We start from the raw sequence: 20,504 nt of genomic DNA on the forward strand, positions 1-20,504 counted from the left end.
AGAAACTTCAATTGAAAACAATGCATTTGACATATATTTTAGCATTAGCAAGTCCCATCCACTAACATGGAGGAGGTGAAGCTTACGACCTATACTGCAGCCAGTCACCAGGGGGAGCTCTACTTGCTTTGGCTTCACTTATGAGGAACTTTTCTGTCGTCAGTCTTTATTTATAATCTATGGATTGGACTGAAAGAGCTTGATGAGAATCAAACGAGATTTTGATTTAACTCTGCACTCTAAATAGTTGAAATGAATGACATAACTCTTTGTTTCCAGTTGAAACCAGTCAGGCCAAAATACAAAAATGCACAAAACTCTTATGCTCGCCACAGATCCTTTCCTGTTTTGAAATCCAATTGCATCACACACTTAAGAAGCAGATCTTTCACTCTGGTCTCCGGTCAGTATGGGCCTAGGTTGAATAATTAGGGCACAAGTACATGTTCCTTGAACAGTGGACCCCCTTTGCCAAACTTTTCCCTACGGTATGGACACCGTCAAGTAGTGGCCCGACTGTCACACACACTTACCAAAAACACACTCACGTGGTGGGACAAGTCAGCCGCACAGGACAGGACAAGGCTGGCAAAAGGACACAAGAGGCGACTGCCCATGGTCTCACTTTTCTGTTTATTTTCTGAATGATAAATAGAAGAAAATGAGCGTGTCAGTTTATCTTAGCCCACATGCAATCCAAACAATGCAGTAATACAATGTACGCTGTTGTGACTCATGTTGTGCGTCCGTGCGTGTGTGGGGGCGTGCTATGGGAGCCCGGAGTGGGTCAACAACAATATCAGTCATTTAGAAACGAAAATCACCTCTAATTGAGAAATGTTAAACACACGACTCCAGACTATACAAATCTGTAACACTGAAGCTTTTCCACTCCTGCTTGCCCACCTCAAAATCACACGTGATTCCAGTGATACTGATTCACATGTCGGTAACCTTGGTTACTGAGCAGTGCGGCAGAGAGGAACATTTTCAACACTTCATAAATTATATGCCTGTAATGACATGGAGGCAAAAAAAAAAAAAAAAGGGAAGGAGAAGAGACTAGTTGGGGCAAGATGAGGATGAAAAATGGGAGCTCACGTAAAGTAAGAGATAGAAAATGAATTGAGAGTATCCAAAAGAGCAGACGGCGCATGAGGAGAAAGGTGACGATTAAGCAAAATGACAACAGGGTTCACCTGAGGAATGATAGAGGATGAGAAAGAGAAGAAACGGAAAGATGAAGAATCTGCAAACAATACAAAGAGAAAAAAAGGAGTGGGAGGGCAAACAAAGGAGGAAATGAATCAGAGGAGAAAGGCAGAAAGGAATGAGATAAGGCCTACACGGGAGGACATAGAGGGAAGGAGAAGATGGAGGGCCGAGGCGATTAAGACGAGCGCAGGTACGAGACCAGCAGTCGAACAAGAAGCAGTTCGCAAAGCTGCGCCGCGATGACTAATTGATGGACGCTGAGACAGGAATTCCTCATTCTGCTTTTGTTTTCCCTTTGATTCCCTCCCACTTTCCCCTCTGTGAGACTAATTAAAATGGCATCGTTTCTTACCAAAAATAAATAAATCGCTAACACGAAGTTGCTATTGCGACATGACAAAACAGAGAAAGAACTCAGGAGAAAGTTGAGACGAGCGAGAGGCAGAAACAGAAGGAGCCCTCAGCGCTGCTCTATGTGCCTCTCTGCCTTTCATCTCTTCCCTCTTTGAGCATCCTCCAGTTCTGTCAGAGCTCGGCTCCCACACGCTGAGCTCTGTGGTCCCAGAAGGGTCTCGGGGAGTCAACCCGGGACGGGGCCGCTGTCCCTGGGGTGAAGATGGAATATGTTAGGCCGCTGCTCCCGAGCTTGTGTCACTAAGAGTTAATAACTGTGTAATATGGGAATACTCAAGCAATGCAAAAATGTGGGAAGTGGGAAAAATATACTGAAACTACCAAAGGATGCATGAACAAGAGATTGGGATATTTGAATTTGGGATGTTTGCTAATCTAATCACGGACTCATTTATGCATAAACACTATTGAATATGTGGTTGGGTGGCACAAGAATTTGCATCCTGAAAATTACTTCAATACAAAGTCATTCGTGCAGTAATGTAAACAATTTCTATCCTCAGATGCTGATGAGCGCTTTGCGCTAAATGCTAATGTCCACATGTGAACACACCCAGAACGAAAACAGCAACATTGAATTTGAAAACTGGATCATCATTAGCGACTGTGTTTAGCAAGTCAGCACACTACCCATCTGCTCATAACAACAGCTACAGCCAAGGGTGCGCCATCGAGAGTTTTGCATTTATTTGTTCACCAACCAAATTATTGGACGATTTCACAGCTCGCCCCAATGATGGCGCCAGATGAAAGAACGGGGGATTCAAATTAGTTACAGCTGATCATTAGGGCGAAACGAATGGCAGTGCCAAATTTCAGGGCGATGTGCCGAAATATTGCGGGCATATTCAGCTAAACACCACAAATGTCAACCTCAAGAAATTGATTCGGGATGACCGAAGTATTGTTGGCAGCGTTGCCAGATGCAGCTGATGGTTTCCAGGCCGAAAGCTGTTCGAAAACCATCAGAGCGCACACAAAACCACAGGTTTTGTTTCAAATCAGCATTAAAAAGCAATAAGCCCAAATTTCGTTCACACGCCTTGCTGTATATAAATATATATATATATATACATACACACAAATCTGGCATAACATTATGACCACCTTACTAATAATGTGTATGTCTCCCTTGTGTCTCCAAATCAATTGTGACTCATCAGAGAATGTTGTTAGTGGGGGGCCTTCGGGTCATACGGATCAACGGAAGAGGCCTTTGTTAATCGGGCTTGTTCCAGTTCCAGATACTTGATCAGTTTTGGGATGTAGTGAATTTGGAGCCCAGGTCAACACCTTGTGCTGTTTTTCATGTTTTTTTGACTTGCTCCTAAACGGTTATTGTGTTTGTGTCTGTGTCATTGCTACGGGGTGGGGGTGCCCGGTGTGGTCTAGGTGGGTGGTACACATCTAAGGTCCCAAGGTTTCCCAGCAGAACACTGAACTGTCACAATGCAGTCAATGTTGTTCACTTCTCCTGTCAGTGGTTATAATGATGTGGCTGATTGGTGTTCCTGCAACATAAAATCCCAAACCGCCTAACTGGGAGTGAAACCGACAAATCTGTCAACACTGATTGTTGAGACAACTCCCAAATTAAAAAAAAAAAAAAAGATAAATATAATCAAACTAACAAACCAGACGAGTATAGTCCTCTGAGGACCACAGCGTTTCAGCCTGTTATGAAGTAGCGATCCAACAGACATAATGATCAGCATTGCCACTGTTCGAGTCAATAGCTAACCAGTGTAAACAGCTCGTCGTGGCCGGGGTCCATCAAGTCGCAAATGTTACACTCGCCACCTGAATTAAATCTGAATGTTGCTGCAATTACTGCCTGCGCAGGCCGTTTGATCAGAGGATTACATAACGCAGCGAACACCCATCTTCCAGGCAGCCAACTGCTGCTGGCGTCAGAGCAGTGTGAGAAATCACAGTGCATATGTCAAGCTTTCAGCGATGTCCGCAGTCTGGTTATGTGGGTTAAAAGCTCACACAGGAAAAGGAAAAGCGATCACAGCAATTGATCACTCCCACAGGGGGAATATATTGACAGACAAACGCCAGACACACATTTTTCATATGCACACAAACTAGCAGTCAGACACACACACCATTGTTATGGACCTTTTCTTTTTTTTTCACTGGAAAGAAAAAACTTTTTGACACAAACTTTTATGACTCCCCCACCATGTGGTTTTCCAGTTTTGTTCGAAAGGAGTCCCTTTTTTTGATTCCTTCATTACCGGGGCAGCACTAATAAGGTGAGCGCGTGTGTTTCTAAACCTCTGACCTCTGAAATGATCTGCAGCTGCTACCTGCCAGTCGCGTTTGACAGACAGCCTGTCCACCTGCCTATAACATGTCAGCGCAAACCCACACACTTCTAAAGCAATTACATGGAGAGACATAGACGCACGCAAAAAAAGAGTGCAACTGCAACCAGGAACACAGACACAGTAAAAGCAGACTACGTCAATGCTGGGAACGAACAGAAATCACGTGCCGTAGTCACTGGGCGATCCCGCCTTCGTCAAGAAAAGAAGGCATGATGAAGATGAGGGTATTTTCCCATGCAACTGACTGAAAAGCTTTTCCATGGCTTCCCTCAGAGCCCCAAACCTGACCCCGCGCTTTCCCTCCAGCACCCTGTCATTGTCGAACAGCAGACGGCCTTTCAAATGCGTGGACTCGGCGCTACCGTGCGAAGATTCCATAAAAGACCGGGGCTCCACGCATTCGTCTCGAGCCATTTCCGCAGCCCAAATCAGCCACTGAAAGGGGAGATCAATATTTCCATTTGTGTGATGACTCGGGTGGGTGTTTTGAATTATCTGAATGATGGAAACGTGGAGGAGTTAAGGGGGTTGCGTGTGTACGAGACCGAAACACTGGGAGTCGAGGGGGAAAGTCCGCTTGTCACACAGCATCCTATCTGTCTTTCGCCATGTATACATTCCTAAGTGAGTGGATTTCCATATGTGTCGCCATTATGGTTCACCAACTTCGTCTTGTTGCCATGTTGTAATCCCCACATTCCCACCGTCTGACCACTTTGATTTAGTGGTTAGTTGAAAAGCAAGCTACGAGCGTTGCACAATATCCTTACGTAACTTACTACGATTTTCTGCTTGACAGTTCACTTTGAATTTACACACAGGTGACAAATCGTGTGTGGCATAAACATCTACACAATGTAAATCCTTCCACGCGGAGCAGCATTAGTCACTGAATAATTTGACCGGTATGAAGACGACTTTCACCACTGAAGAAGCACTCTTCCCCATGAACGAACCACAGGATGGGGAATGCCCTACTACAAAAATGTTCATCCCGTCATCTGTTCAGTTACACCAAGTCGATAGCTGGCCTTGGTTGTTGTCAGGTCGTTTGTGAGTGTGTGTGTGGCTCTAGCTTTTGCTGCGTGTCCTGGCCCGCAGTAGTTGGACCCCCGTCGGAGGTTTTTCGGACAATTGAGCATGTTGAATCGGCGCCGGAGCACACCAGTAAGAGTGGAGTGGACAATCTAGGGCACGCAAACCGAAACAAAGTGACAAATGCGCCAATTCGCATTTTTCTTCGCCTCGTCCGATCATTCCATAACTCAAATACTCATGACGTGGCTACTTCGTAATGCTCCCTAGCTTTCTGGCAAGTCTTTTGATTACAGACTACTGCCACCTGCTTGGGTGGTGAGGTTATTTCCCCTCATTCAGACCTCATCTGGCCCAAATAAGCACCAAGCGGAAAACGCACAAAAAACGCCTTGCAGTATATGGGCCACGTCTCGTCATGTGGCTGTCTGATAAACTGCTATGTCTGGCCCGTATTACTGTGTGACTGTGCAGTAATAAAGCAGAACTCAACGTGACCACCAGATTTAGCCCACGCACACGTGTAGATGTACGTCGCCTGGTAATTGTAGTTGCATCACCTTAAATAAGCGTGGTTAGCTCATTTCCTTCGGGTTGCAATTTAAATCTCACTATATGCAGGGAGTGCTCAAACAGAAATGGGTTGAACTGCACACTATCACGGGTACTATTACTGTTACTATTAATTTCTCAAATTATCCCAAACCAGACGAAAATTAGTTCAGTGGCTTAAGTATTTTAACCCCAAAAACTAAAGTTCAAAACAAGTGAAACCACGTGGCAGCGATGTCGATAAACCACGTGGCAGCGATGTCGATCTACCACTGACAGTGCAGTCTTACGGGCCGTCACGCACCAAGCTGACAGTCATCCATGCCAGCGTAAGGCAGCCAGTAAGTCTTGCACTGTTGCCACTAGTTGGCTCCCTGCAACAACATTTCAGCCAATTCAGTATTTTAAGTGAATCCTTGAAATCCACTGCAGAAGACATCTGTCAGCCAGACACAATCAGGTCAAAAGGGCAAAATGGGTTTCTCTTTATACATAATGAACACACACACAAACAGTGTGGTTTATAAACTGTAAACCATAGGCCTTCAAATGGGAGTCCGTGACCCCTAGGGGGTCAGTGCAGGTACTGCAGGGGGGGGGGGTCACAAAATCTTTGGTTGATTAGACATTTTATATATATATATATAGACGCTGAAAAACGTTGACGAGTCCTGCTGTAAACCAACTGATCAACATGACTGAGGAATGGTTAGCTCTATGGTTTGTAGCTTCTCCTAGCTAGCTAGCCTATGATCTTCCTGTTTCACCTTCTGAATTGCGACTGTTGCTATGGAGAGGTATATTATGTTTTTTTTTTTTTCATGAGAGAGATGGAGAGGTATATCCTGTCATCCAGATGCAAAACCTACGAAGTGCTAGTAGATGGCTGGTGGTTGTAGTCTCTGTGGGGTGTTCTTATTGGTGTATCTTATTGGTTGAGACACACGGGACATTTTTTGATTACAGCCACTGTTCATAAGCGATATTTCTTCGATGACTATTTGGTGTTCAGGACCCTTACAAACTGCCTGGCGAAACTAACAACTCATATGATGACTTGGGGACTCGCACCAGTGTGTTTAGAACTGAGGAAGTCCATATTTGGACGACATGTAACACACCTAAAAAACTCAGTTACTTTACTGTAAGTCACCAAAGGCAGCAAGCTACTTGGCTATAACTAAATTCGCCAATAATCTATACTGTCTAAACCTGGCTTTGCAAATTAAAAGTGATGCTGAGCCAATACATACATGTCTTATCTTAGAATAAATAATGACACTGAATTCTCTTTCCTCAGTAAAAACAAATGTCACACACTTTAATGAAATGAATAGCAAATGTGGCTTTTTCACCCCCCGAAAAAAACAAAAGGCATCACACAGAGTTCAGACAGGCGTCGAGAGTTCATTTGGGTTTCCCTTCCTTTCTGCGTCCCCATCTCCAGCACTTTATTATGTAAATTGGGCCGCCTGATTCATCATGGGACCGTGATGAGGCTCGCTAGGCAGGAATGTCATCTGGACACAGATCAGAGGGAAGGATGGGAGTGGTACCAGGGGAACAGATGTGGTATCGTAGGTGGGAGAACATTTCCATAAGCCACTGAAAACCCAGACCCGTAACACACAAGGACTGGCGCACAAACACAAACGCATACGCAGGGCTGTCGCCATCAGACATGAAGACAGATTCGAGGTAATCCTGGATCCATGCCCGTGGGAGGTTTCTCTGGAAACACGAAGGGTGTAACCTGCTCTTCGGTGGGTTTTCTGAGCAGGTCTCTCCTGTCAGAGCGGTCACACATCATTAACCTGAGAGAGAGGTAGACAGGAATGTGTGTGTGTGTGTGTGTGTGCGAACCCACAGTTTGGCTGGCCTTCGGCTTTTCTCTTTTTTTTTCTTTTTAACAGTCTGGAGAGAGTTACGGCCACAATAGCGAGAAGCCACGCAAGTCTTCGCTCTCTGCTGCAACATGTCCAGAAGAAAAATGATCTGCAGCTTTTATCCATGTTCCTTGTGGTCACAGCGCTGTTTGGAGTTTAGATGTCTCATCAAAAAGGAATTCCACTTCCACTTTATCAATCTTATTTCGAGGGGCCGGGAGCCTGTGAAGTAGCTTGCAGATGTGACATGGCTGCTGATGTTTAAATCTCGGTTCCCTCATCAAGTATAGCAGGTATTATGTAATGGGTTATGGGTGAAATTAAGGGTTTGTGTAACTTGGTAGAATAATGGAAACGCACACTTACCCACAGGAATTTAAAGGATACTTCTGCTTTTTCTTCCCTGATGATGTTGTTTTTTTTTTTTTCCCGGAGAAAAAAGAATGAGGCTTTATATTAAACATTTACATATTAAAAACCTCAAATATACAAGTGGCAAACATCTTGTTGTAACACTGTCACCGGTAGATAAAGTTGCGTACTTAGGTTTACTCGAGTGCATTAACAGTCTGTTGGGGTTAGTCATCTCGAACAGTGTTTAGTTTGCCCAGTTTACCACAAAGAGACTCCAAGTGCCTCCTTATTATGCTTTGAAAAAGCATTTCAGTTCCACTTTGTGAGAGATGTTGACCAATCCAATCACTGGACAACAAGAATCTTGAAGACCAACCAAGTTTGGCATTGTACTTTCTAAGTGTTTTCCAGAAGTATGTAGTGGAAAAGGGAGCTTGGTTGTCCTACAGTCGGGCCAAGCTCATTGGGGTGGGTGGGTGTTTTGTGTAAACTAACAATAAAATACCAAATCTTTCTTATTTTTTCAAATAACTGATCTTGAAAGCTTAACAATTCTGACCAGTTTGGCTCATTTTGACATGGCAGCTATCTGCTATCTAAATTTTTCGGACCAGATCATCACCTACACATATGTAAGGACAACCTGATAACAACGCAGGGGCGGGTTTTCTAAAATATATAGTCAAGCAGATGTTTTCCTGTTGATGCTGACACACAAACCTATGGCGACCACTAAGGCGATGAAACGCATAAGCTACAGTACGTGTCTTCTCATTACATGAGCCATCCAAGCTGTACAGCGCGACAGTCAGTCAGTGGAAATGCAGCAGTAATCAAATCATCCCTGCACCGGGTGCTGCTCGCAGAATATTAGAGTGGTTATCTGCGTATGTATGAACATAAAAGAATGCAGTATATCACGCCTGGGTTTCCGATTTAATCAGAAGCTGTTTGTTTCCATTTGGTGCAATGCAAGATCATCCGCCCCTGCAAAGTCAGATCAAAGTCATGGATCGTACACATACGCAAGTTGCCGTTACCACTGACTTCACAGCATCGACAGTAACGTATTTTCACTGCTGTAATGTACCTTATTTTCCATGTTTAATTGTTATCCTCACTAATACCGCTTTCACACAGGTAGCAGGTTGACGCAAGACTTTCACACCCGGGTCAACCTGCTCTTTCAAAAGGCTGCAGATATTCAAGTAAATCAATGTGTCCCGCACAGTGCCCCATATCTGCCGCCGCTTCTCCTTGGATGCAGAGCAGCTCGTGGATCTCACAGTCTTGCCAGTGCACTGACATGATCATTAAAAAAAAGTGTAGCAATGCATATACTCGGCATATACTTCCACCATATGGCGGAAGTATATGCCAAGCTAGAATCTCAGTCTTGAAGACTTGTAGGGAAAATTCTCAATAAGTATCCCCTTCGTCTTAGGGTACAGGCACAAATATCATCCAAATTTCATTCCATCCGGTGTTTGTTGAAAGCTTTCAATCAGACACATACATATCACGTCATGTCAGACGACTGATAAAGTAGTCTGGATTCACCCTTTTGGTAATCATGAATGCCTGTACAAATTCCTCAGCACAGTCAGAACAGTGGATTTCGTGACCCACCAACACTACACAAGCATGGCTGAAAATAAACAGCAGTATTTCCTTGCACCTCATCTGACCATATCCAGGCTTTAATCCTTCCTCTGATCGCCTGTCGCTGCATCTGTCATACGAAATCTGTTAATATTGTTTCCATTAGAGAGGCTTAGCTGGTTGCAATTTCACTGACAATGTAGGAGGAACTTTTGAAAGGAATGTTGCTTTGAGGTGATTTGCTGTTGATAAGGAATCTTGTATGGGACTCGCATGCAAGGCTATGCTACATTAACTTCTCTAAAATTGAAATTACTTCCACAATCAAAAGTTAAAAGGGATGCCAGGGCACATGTGTGCACACATGTAAAGGTTATACATCTCTAAATGTTGCAGACTATACTTGTGATCGTTCTGCTGACTGGTTTATTAACTTCATGCCTTGTTCCATCTGTCTTTTGTCCTTACCCATGAGTTATGGGGTTCACGTTCGCGTGCTGCTTGTGCTGTTGTTTGTGTAGAGTTCAAGTTCGGAGAAACAAGTCTTGGATTCTGAAGCTCTGGCAGTCATACCGTCCGCTTTTATTCAACCCTGCTAAACTGAATTAGGACCTTTGCTTCTGTCAGTTTTGCGACAAATGTGATTATGCAAAACCACCAAAAGCAGCTCAAGGAAAGAGGCACAAAGGATGTGCTATGTTACCAAGTTTCCAACATTAAGCAAGGATGGATATAGGCATGTGAGCGCCAAGAGACACCATTAAAAAATTAGGCCAACAGAAAAGTGTCCAGGGAAGTTGTCCTGGAATTTCTACCCGAGGACCTGTCAAAATGCCCAACCTGGTTCTACAAACGGTTTATTTCTCACCATTCTTGACAACTGCACCAAGGTTTAAAACCTTTAAAAAGTGTCTAGTTAAGGAAGTGGCCGCCATCACAGATTGCCAACTGCCTGTCGCTGTCAGCTTCACTCACACGAGAACTCTTGGAGCATTTGCTGAACTAGCCTTAGGGTTAGGCGGAGTTAGGCCTTGCCAAGATGGCAGCAGCAAGAGCCACCCACACTGTGCTCTTCAGGGAACATATACTTTACACAGCATACATTAATTATAAGAACAGTTTTGGTCAGTTATAATTTGCCTCATTGATATTTGCTGCATTCATCAGTCCTTTTCTCTGGACTGGTCTGGACAGTCAATTGTCGTCTGTGAAGCCAGACACTGCAGCCTGACTCTGAGCCACAGCACAGCAGAAGTGACCAGCGTCAAACCATCCCACAGTGCACTTCGCCCCGGTGCTGGCGCCATCGTGACAGATGGCCTGAGCCTGGTGACATTTACCCATCACTATTCTCCTTCCGTTTCTGATAAACTCTCAAATCCTGCAGTTTACATGTGTCCACAAATGTCAACAAATGTCGGGGAAATGTCAAGGGCTCGGACATGAAAACCGACGCGGACACTTGGAGGTTGTGCGTGAATGCAATAAATGGATGCGTGCGTGGACGTGACACTACGAGCTCGCTGCTCTCGGCATGAACGTATTACGTTAGCTGACTTATTTATCATTTTATTTTAAGTCATGGGAGTAAAGCAAAAAGTTTTCGCACACCACACCAAAAAGTAATACGACAACTAGTTTTTGTGACAGCCATTCCGCACTCCGTTGCCCCTCACCCAAGAAATGACCCGAGCACCAGCCCACGGAAGTTTGCTTGGCCAAAGCCAGTAATGAGCGCGCAACATCAATGGAGAGATTCTACCTTTCCTCCACTATTGACAGTGATTCCAGCTTAGATCAGAAAATGAGCAGCAGGAAGCATTTAATTACCCCGGCTATGTTGCATAACGTCGTATGTTTTTCTCGCAGGAGCATGACGCAAAACAGTGACACTGAGTAAGAGGGAAGACAACGGAAACGAGGCGATGAACGGAGGAATGTGGAGTCGGGATGGCAGGTTTTAATGAGCATCTCTTTCTTTCCGCTTTCATCTAACTAGGCTAACATGATGAACTAGTTGCCCGGTTCCCCCACAGCCTCCATCGCTCTAGTTACCTCCCTACACACCGCATAAACCGGGCCCCGGCAACACATGATAAATCTCTAGCAAGAGAAGGTGAGAGGGAGATGGAGAGCGTGTGCTCACTCTGTTGCGCTGATAAAATGCTGATTAGACCTCTCGTGTTTCTTCTCCACCTTCACTTTTGCTCTTTCGCATCCAAGCACATCAGTAGGCACGAGTGGCTACGTGGGACATCTGTTTCACGGGCCCTTTGAAAAGAAAACTTCAATCAAGATCTGTTTGTCCTGGAGCTGCAGTTCCTTAATTGCCATTCAAGCCAAGGCCTTTTTTGTTTTTCATTCAGTAGAAATGAAACACAGAGACTGATGCGCTTTGGTTTCATGGTGAATGGGAAAGTATGAGATCGATTTCTCCTCTCAGTGGTGTCTGTTTTAGAACCCCATAAAACGCGTTCAGCTCGGCCGAACTGTGGGCGCTCATTTAACTTTCCTATTATAAACACCGTTAACTTGGTTCGTTTTCAGTGGGTCAGCTCTAATCAGTAGCAGCTAATTAAAATGGTTGGGAACGTAAACAGACATCTGATGATGATGATCGGGTTGCTGCGGCTGAATTACCTCGCAGAAACCCAACACTACATCGATATTGTGAATATGACCTCAAATTGCATGTGTCCTTCTTACATGTCAAATTTAATCAGAGGGTAGATCCCTTCAGAAGCGCAGCCTTTCAAATACACATGAAAATTAGGATCTGAGTAAAGTCTACAGATGCCAGAAAAGGACATTAAAATAATGAAAAGTAAGAAAAGAAGAGTCAGTTGAAGTCAGTTGAGTTGTGAGCTGAATTTGGAACTTCACATGCACAGTTGCATTTTGTTGAATAGCAGTAAAAAGGGCTACGCTAATCTTTCTGTGGTTGAAAGTAATGTGGTTGTGCGGTGGCAGCATGGGTGGGTGACTCCAGCATGCTCACTATCTTTTTTTCTTGAGGTGTCAGGGGCCTAACTTAACGAAACATCGGTGAATGGAGGCACCCACTTGAAAAACCCAATGATGCCCAGTAGCCGTTGGCTAGGCTAGTTAGCTGGTGTCTTCTTGTTGGTTGCTAGCTGCTAGCTGACTGTCAGCCTGCTGGTTGGTATTCAGTTGGACTGGGCTTCTAAATGTGTTTTGCCTGGGATCTTGGCACACGATATTGTAACATTTTACCCTGTGTAATAATGAATGTTGGGAAATACTCATATATGCTTTCACATTGGTATTTACTCTACTAGTGTTACTAGTAGAGAACGTAGTAGTGTTGGTTCACTTTAACCATTTAACTTTTAGCTAATTTGTCCAGTTGTCTTTAATGTTTAAATGCTGAAAATGTGAAATATTACCGTTAAATTCCATCTAGTTCTGTATTTAAAATCAGAAGAAAGACACCATTTTTTTTTAACCATAGTTTTGTTGACAAAATTAACAATGTTTAGATCGGACATAGGAAGAAATTAGCCCAACTAAAATAATGGTCTAGAAATTTAAAAGTGAAATCACATATACTTAGGAGAAAAATACCAAGTAGATGATGTTTTAAAGATTAAGCTTAAATATAGAGTGGCGATTGATGAGGTCCACCATTGACATCATGCTTTTGTCTAGCTATTGATTGGTTGATTAAATGTGCCGCTGTTCTCTCCCACAGGTTGTAAACCCACAGCCGCATGAGGGCATTTTTTAAAAAGTGGGGTTGAGGATTTGGGAAAAAAATAAAAATAGTTAATAATAATAGCTATATAATAATAGCTATATTTGTTATTGAGCTTTTATTTTGAACTTTAAATTTCAACACATCTGTCCGATGAGACATTTTCCCATTTTCCATGATTAAGCGTCAAGCTAGCCAGATGCTTGTTGGATCTTAGACCGCTACAGATCAATTCAGCTGTCGTTTAAAAAGAAGATAATACACAATTTTCAAGTACTGGTTTCTTTTTTTCTTCACCCGTAATGTAAATTTTGTTATTTTTTTGACTTTCTCAGGCAGCGATCAGCCTCCAAACAGATACAAGCTGGATGCATTTTTTTGAAAAATACACTAGTCTGAGAAGCATTTGGCTTCACGGTGTAATTTATAGACTGGTGTACAGGCTCTGAAATGTTTTCCTCACTCTCATGAGGGAAAAGGAATCTCACATTGTTTAATAATATCTCGGCCGGAGCAGTAGTTTATTTCCACTGGGCAGCTTTATGGTGCAGTGTAGCAGCTGGAAAAAGGCAGCACAACAACAGAAGGGCAGTGATAACATTCACACAAAGTGACTGAACGGGAGCAGTAAAACAAGTTACTGGATTTCCCACCTCAAAAGGAAGAAGACAGTATTCTACACAACACTAAAACCCATGACAACAGGACGAAATGTAATAAAAATGTGTATGGTGTCTTCTGCGGCAGACCTGCCTCATATCTCCATCCACCTGCCTCACTCTTAAATAACTGACCTGTTGACTCTTCCTTCATTTGAACCACTTCATCCTCACTCCAGCCCACGTACATATTATTACTTCTTTCCCCGGTGTCACCTGCACACAGAGCCGAGAAAGGAGAAGTGAAGTGAGATTCTATCAACCGGCAATTCATGAAGTGTCCAATTCAATATCAGTTCAAGAGGGAAGAGGACTGCACTCACATATTCTGGTGCATACTAATACCACAGATATTTTAAAATTCTTTAGGGTGCTCATCAATGTGCTGTACTGTATGGTGTGTATCATCTTATTTTGTGGCAGAAGAAACTTTTTTTTTTGCTCCAGCAAAATGATCTTGTTCTGTCCACTTGAGAAAATAAACATTTAGAAAATAAAATGAATGAAAATAAGCTTTATATTTTGACATTTCCAAAAGCTAGACGGAAAGAGCTGCCAGTGTGATAATGTGCGCTTAGTGGTGTGGAATTTCAACAACGCCATTACAAAAAGGTACGACATAACATATTAAATCAGGAATACGTACAGAAGTTTATCATTGTGGCAGCTCTGTGAGACTGTGACGGTGCTTTGAGCTGAATGCAATCATCCACATGCTAAGATGCTCACAGCAGCAGTGTTAAAATGTAGATTTATCAGAGTCACAGTGATAATTTAGTGAGTCAGTGGGATTCAGCCTCTGGGGAACACGCTACACAACTTCTTTTATTTCGTATTCTATCAAGCTGTGTAACAACTTATCTTTCTGTAATAGTTAAGCTACTTTGACCAGTTAATTTCCCTTGTGGACCATTAAAGTCTGTCTAAGTCTAGTGTGGCGATCCCTCCTGTGGATTTTCCATGGAACATGAGGTAAACCTTACCTTCTGGTTGTGTGAGATGATAAGGACTGAGATACCGACATCAATATCAAGACCTGCCGATTTTAGGAGACTTATATCATTCATTAGAGCTGTATTGCTGGCGTAGCTAAGTCATGCAGATACACAAATGAGCCAAAACAACAGCTAACAACTATTAATAGATGAATGGAACACTTTCCATTTTCATTTCATAAAAATGGTTCAATTCAAAATTTGGTCTAGATCTTGAGTAGCATTTTGATTTGGTAAAATTTAATTTAATACGAAGCGAGTGTCAAGTTTAGGTGTGTTTCAAGTTTAAGGGTGTAACCAATGGGAGTGATACGGTTAACTGACATACAACGCAGAGCTTCGGGTGAACCCAGATGGAGATACTTAGGCCCTTACAGACTCAATCGACATTTTTATGTTCTGCTTGATTCACTTTGAAACTTTTGAGGAGGATTACCAAGGCAAGCAGTGGTCCAAGGGGGGACAAACCACATATAGGGGGCGTGATGACTCATAACTCTTCATGTGATTTATGCCTCCAAAGGTCAGTGCAGGTCTGGTTGTGTGTAAAGAACCAACAGCAGGGATGGTTACGTTTTAGTTCTCTAGCATATATTGCAATATAAGCAAGTTACGGATATTGGGCAACATCTAGAGTGCTGCCTAATCTGACTGTGGAACGATTTGAAAAGGTATCATTGTGAAGTGTGATTCTATCCTTAGTTTCAGTCTCAGAAATTAGGATATTGCCCCAACTCCTAGAAATCTAAGACACACCTTTTTCTTTCAAAAAGACTTTGTGACATAATCATTTCTTTTCCTTTTTTTTTGTGGTTTGACAGAACGCCCGCAGTGATCAGGGAATGATCAATTAGACTATTGTTGCAGAAAGCGGTGGAGATGGAGGTGAAAAAATGAGCTGTCTGTTCACATTCATCATCATCATCATCTTTCTTTAGAATCAGAGGGAGGACTAGAAGGATGGGAAAAAAGCTATAAATCTACACAATCCTAGGTCACCCTTTTTTTTTTTGTCCTGAAACTGAGCCACTGAAAGAAAATGGCTACTGGTGGTGTCTTTGCTCTCTGATGCCAGCAGAGAACGACCTCAAGGAAGCTTTGGGCAATTCCCAAAGTTTTACTCCTTCCTTGGACGGAGGTTTACTGGAGAGATTCAACAAAACCCTCAAAACTAATTGGATAATATGACCAAGAGCATCAGGGTCAAGAGGTGAGATCACATGATGATGAACAAGTAAGCAATTTCTTCTCACCCAGATGCAGTGTTATTGCATGCATGCAGTTAAGTGTTTTAGGCAAACGATATGGTAATATCATTTAAGAGGCTTTATTTATTTTATTTTTTTATCCAATGTATGGGATTTAAAAAAAACAACTTCCATGAGATGGACAGCTTACTTACTTTACTTTACTTACCTTTTACTCCTTGAAGGATCATAGGTCACTGATGATATTTCTCCACCTCGTCTTGTTCTGTGCCATCCTCTCCAGGTCTTGCCATCTGTGTCCTGCTCTTTCCATCTCGGCCGTGACACTCCTCCTCCACGTTTTTCTTGTCTTGCCTCTACCACGTTAATCCTGCGAGGTCCACTGCAAGGCTTGGCATTCGATGGAATTCTTCGGTTTACGCAATGTCTGCCCAATCCATCTCCATTTTTGTTTCTTTATCTCCGCTTCTACTGCGGGTTGTTTCGTTCGTTCTCACAGGTATTTGTTCTTTATTTTGTCAGGCCATCTGATGTTGTGCTTGTTGAAAACCTCAAGAGATTCTTTGTTGTTTTGCATATCCGAGATCCGTAGAGATGTACTAAGTCAAAGTCATCCAGTTGTGTAAGCAGAGTCCACTGGATCCCGTTTGGCCTATTGTTAGTAACTTACCTCCTGGTTCAGTCTACCGCTAGAAGGAGCAGCCTTGCCTAACTCCTGTTGACTTTGTCTTTGTCAGCTGGCCTTCATGTATGATTCTACACTGCATTCGAGAACAGATGTTCTTGATGATGGTGGTGAACTTCTTAGGTATGCCGTAGTGTCTAAGGAGTTGCTAGAGCACTTCCCTATTCAGACTATCGAATGCTTCACCAAAGTCCAGAAGTACTGTATATAGCAGTGACCTACACTCTTGTGATTGTTTTAGGATGATTAGCTGGGTTGCAATTTATGTTGTCTGGTACAGAGAATAGCATTATTCCCCAGTAATTGTCAGATAATGGCTTGTTAATCTCTCTTTTTGATGGCTGCCTGCAGTCAATTGACAGGGAGACTTCCGCAGATTGCATATTTACCGTCATTGCTGAAGACGGTGGGTTCAGTAGTTGCGATAAGTGCTCAGTCCACCTCTTCATTTGTTCTACTTGCGTTTTCAGTCAGTGTGTTTACATGCACAGCTTAATCGAGCTATGCTCGAAATTCGAGTCCTTGTCGAGTCCTTGTCCCAGTTACATGCAGCGGAGAAAATCGAATAACTAAAGGGAACATGTCCTCCTCCTCCACAGTAAGTGGCATTATGTGTGTTTTCCACGGGTTAATACCACGTTAATAAGGCCCCCTTTACAGTTGACCTATTACGTCATACAATAAACAAGACTCGTTCATGCGGCAAACCGACATTTTGAACAACAACCAGATGCATTGTTTTGGTTTTTTTTCACGTGCATGTAAACGCATTCGGTGTCCTTTCTTCCCTATCTTTAACGGAGTGGTTCCCTTTCTGGTATTTTTCGGTCAGGAGTCAGATGTTGTTGTAGAAAGCTTTGATGTCGTTTTGCCTTGCCACTTCCTCTGCTTCTTTTGTAATCTCAGCCACTAAATTTCTCTTTTCTCTCTTTTTTTATCATCTTCTCTACTGTATGCCTCCCCTGCTGTTTTCTTAGCAGATCTTGTTTTACTGTTGTTTACTACATTCTTTAGTTTTTCCCTTTCCTCTATTCTGATCATGATGTTAGCTGATAGCCACTCCTGTTTCCTCTTCTCGAGCCTGTGTAAATGCACTTGCTGTCAGTGGTGTTCTATTGTCCTTGGTCTACTCCCATAAGACCGGTCGTCCTGTTGATTTCCCCGAGACCAGTCTCTGAAGGGCAGAGATTTTTATCCATTTTAGCCAATCAAACAAATCAAATGTGTTAACGATCGTGAATGAAAGTGCATAGCCCTCCTCAACGTTGGAGAAATTGCACCGGTAGGGGAATGCATGTGCAACTGTGTTTATATACAGCTTGTGTAGCAATATGGCACAGTTTTCTATTGATCATGGCAGCGCACTGGCAAGACCATGACACCTGCAAGCTGTTCTACATCCGAGGAGAAGAAGAGATTCGGCGGCAAACATCGGGTACTGTGCAGGACACAGTGATTTGTTCAATTATCGGCATCCATTTGAGAGAGCAGGGTGGAGCGATGTAAAAGCACCAAAAGTGGGTTGAACCGGTTATAAGAGATACAGAAATGATTTACCTGGCTTTCTGTCTTCATGTCAGGAGAAGTCCAAGTGGCCTGGTAGCATGGTTTGTAGCATGGTTCCACCAATGATGAGATTGTGGTTGGCACAGTGGTTCTCCGTTCTCATTAGTCACTCCAAGACACTAAGGTTCCCTTAGCCTTCTCCCTCCCAGGCCACAAGGCAGTGGCTGAACCATTCTTAGTCTGATCCCTCCCCCGAGACCTGTTTGCCAAGGGAGACCCTACCAGGAGCACTATGCTCCAGACAACATAGCTCTCAGGTTCATAGGGACACGCAAACCTCTCCACCACGATAAGGTGATGGTCCACGGAGAGGAACATCGCTGGATAACTAACTGGCTATTATCATTAACACTGGCTGAACACATAAAAAGGCAAACATCTCCTTTTACATCTTAGCACTATTAAAGTTGTCAGATGAAAAATGAATTGACGCAATCAAATCAAACTGCATCAGGGATACGGTAAAAAATAAAGAGGCGTGTCCTCACCTCTTTTGCAATGACATACATAAAGCATGACAAAATCAGTGCAGTGATTTGCAGCTGAACTACATCAACAGCAGCACGTATAGTATAACAGGAGATTAAGATACCAGGACTTTTAACTATTTTGTGTGTGTGATCTTGCTTTTATTACATTGTGGGGGCTCTTGCATAATACCAAGGGTTAGGGTGGGGGATATGTTGAGGCACTTAGTTGTGATCATTAAAGTTAGCTCAAGAAGCTATGGAATGCATCATGTGAACGGAAAGCCCTTTCAAAAATGGAAACATGCGTGTGTGTGTGTGTGTGTTTGAATTGCGTGTCATCGGTGTTGAAACACAAGGTACCAACCTGGGTTGATGAGCAGAGGTATGGATTTTCTCCAGGAGTTTCTTGGGCTTATCAGACAGGCACCAGGGGTGGGATAACTATTCTGACTCATACACACGCACACACTCTCCTTACACAAATACACACACACACACAATGCCCTTTTGCAAATCAAGTTTTTACAAGTAACAGAAAAGTTTTTTCTTAAAACAGAATCTTCAAATCTCAAAACTTTTCTAAATTGAAGCTGCTTGAACAGTTCAAACAGTGAAATGTTCCTAAGACGCATCCAGTTTTTGAGTGCAGCGACAGAAAGCCAGAATAAAAGCATCCATGTCTTCACCCCGCACACCACCACCAGCGCCCTGTTTGTGAACGTTCCCTCTCTCTCTCTCCAAGTTAAGAGTGTCGCTGTTGTCAGCCCCCTGTGGCCTCATTATGACACAGACTGAAACACAGCAGCCTTATCAGACAGCAAAGACAACAGCTCACACACACAGATAACCTTGCTGTACAGAAACTTGCTTTCATCAAAGACACAGACTGCTGCACGCAAACACGCAAACACACACACTCATGCACAAACACTGTGGCATGCTTAAATAATGTCCACCCAAAAACCACAAAAAAAGATCATAGAATAAATACCAAATGATAACCAAAACCACAAACCTGGAACCGTAGATTGAGCTACACTACAATTCTTAAGTCTAACACATTAATTTGCTGTCGTGTAAACCTAAAATTACATAACATGCTTATAAACCAAATGTCATCTAAAATGGAAACACGTGGTACGTCCGTTTTTTGATGTTTAAATTGGTGCTTTGATCCGGCGCCATCACCAGATCTAAATTTTCATTTGGTTTATGACCTCAAACGTGCAGAGCTAATGGCATTAGCATTAGCAGCAGATGTACTTCAGCTGTTAAAAAGCTGTTTTAGCACCATAACAAGTATCACGGCTGCTGGTAGCATTTAGGTCAAAGTACTCTTGCGTCTACCACTTGGTTTACATTTTCTCAATGGGTGAGCCTACACTAGCAGACTAGGTCGGTAAAAGTATCTCTACTTGCCTCTACAGTTTTGTAATTACAGCACTGAAACACCACTCAGTGGCTAGTCAGCTGTGTTTAGTTTCTTTGTATACTTAAAACTGTGGTGACTGGATGTGAGTGGCTTTTGCTGGGGTTTAAGTTAATAAATGTGGATCAGTGGTTACTTTCACTGAAATCACAGCCAAACAGAACATAGAGAGGCATTTGGGCAGGTTGAGTGAAACTGAAACAAAACTTCTAAGAAAGTTTGCATCAGTAACTACCATTAAAAATGATTTGACGTGTGTTTCTGTGTTTGAATTTGGCCCAAGGAGGTGGTGGAGCTTATGACGCATACTGCAGCTAGTCACCAGGGGGAGCTCTAATTGCTTTAGCTTTACTTCCAGCCTATGCTCCATACTTTTACTCTTA

General features: G+C 43.0%; 1 long non-coding RNA gene across 2 annotated transcripts; it reads right to left on the bottom strand.

Annotated features, from left to right (window-relative positions):
- Nucleotides 1-6,852: 6,852 nt before the first annotated feature.
- Nucleotides 6,853-18,513, bottom strand: LOC125022116. Of its 2 annotated transcripts, XR_007114416.1 has the most exons (5): nt 16,180-18,513; nt 13,904-13,984; nt 11,541-11,665; nt 7,805-7,841; nt 6,853-7,660 (listed from the first exon to the last, which is right to left on the bottom strand). It is a non-coding gene; the product is annotated as an uncharacterized LOC125022116 (long non-coding RNA). The 2 variants fall into 2 exon arrangements; XR_007114415.1 differs by having other exon boundaries at nt 6,853-7,841.
- Nucleotides 18,514-20,504: the final 1,991 nt, after the last annotated feature.

Source organism: Mugil cephalus, chromosome 16 (genome assembly GCF_022458985.1).
Source record: "Mugil cephalus isolate CIBA_MC_2020 chromosome 16, CIBA_Mcephalus_1.1, whole genome shotgun sequence".
Lineage (NCBI taxonomy): Eukaryota > Metazoa > Chordata > Actinopteri > Mugiliformes > Mugilidae > Mugil > Mugil cephalus.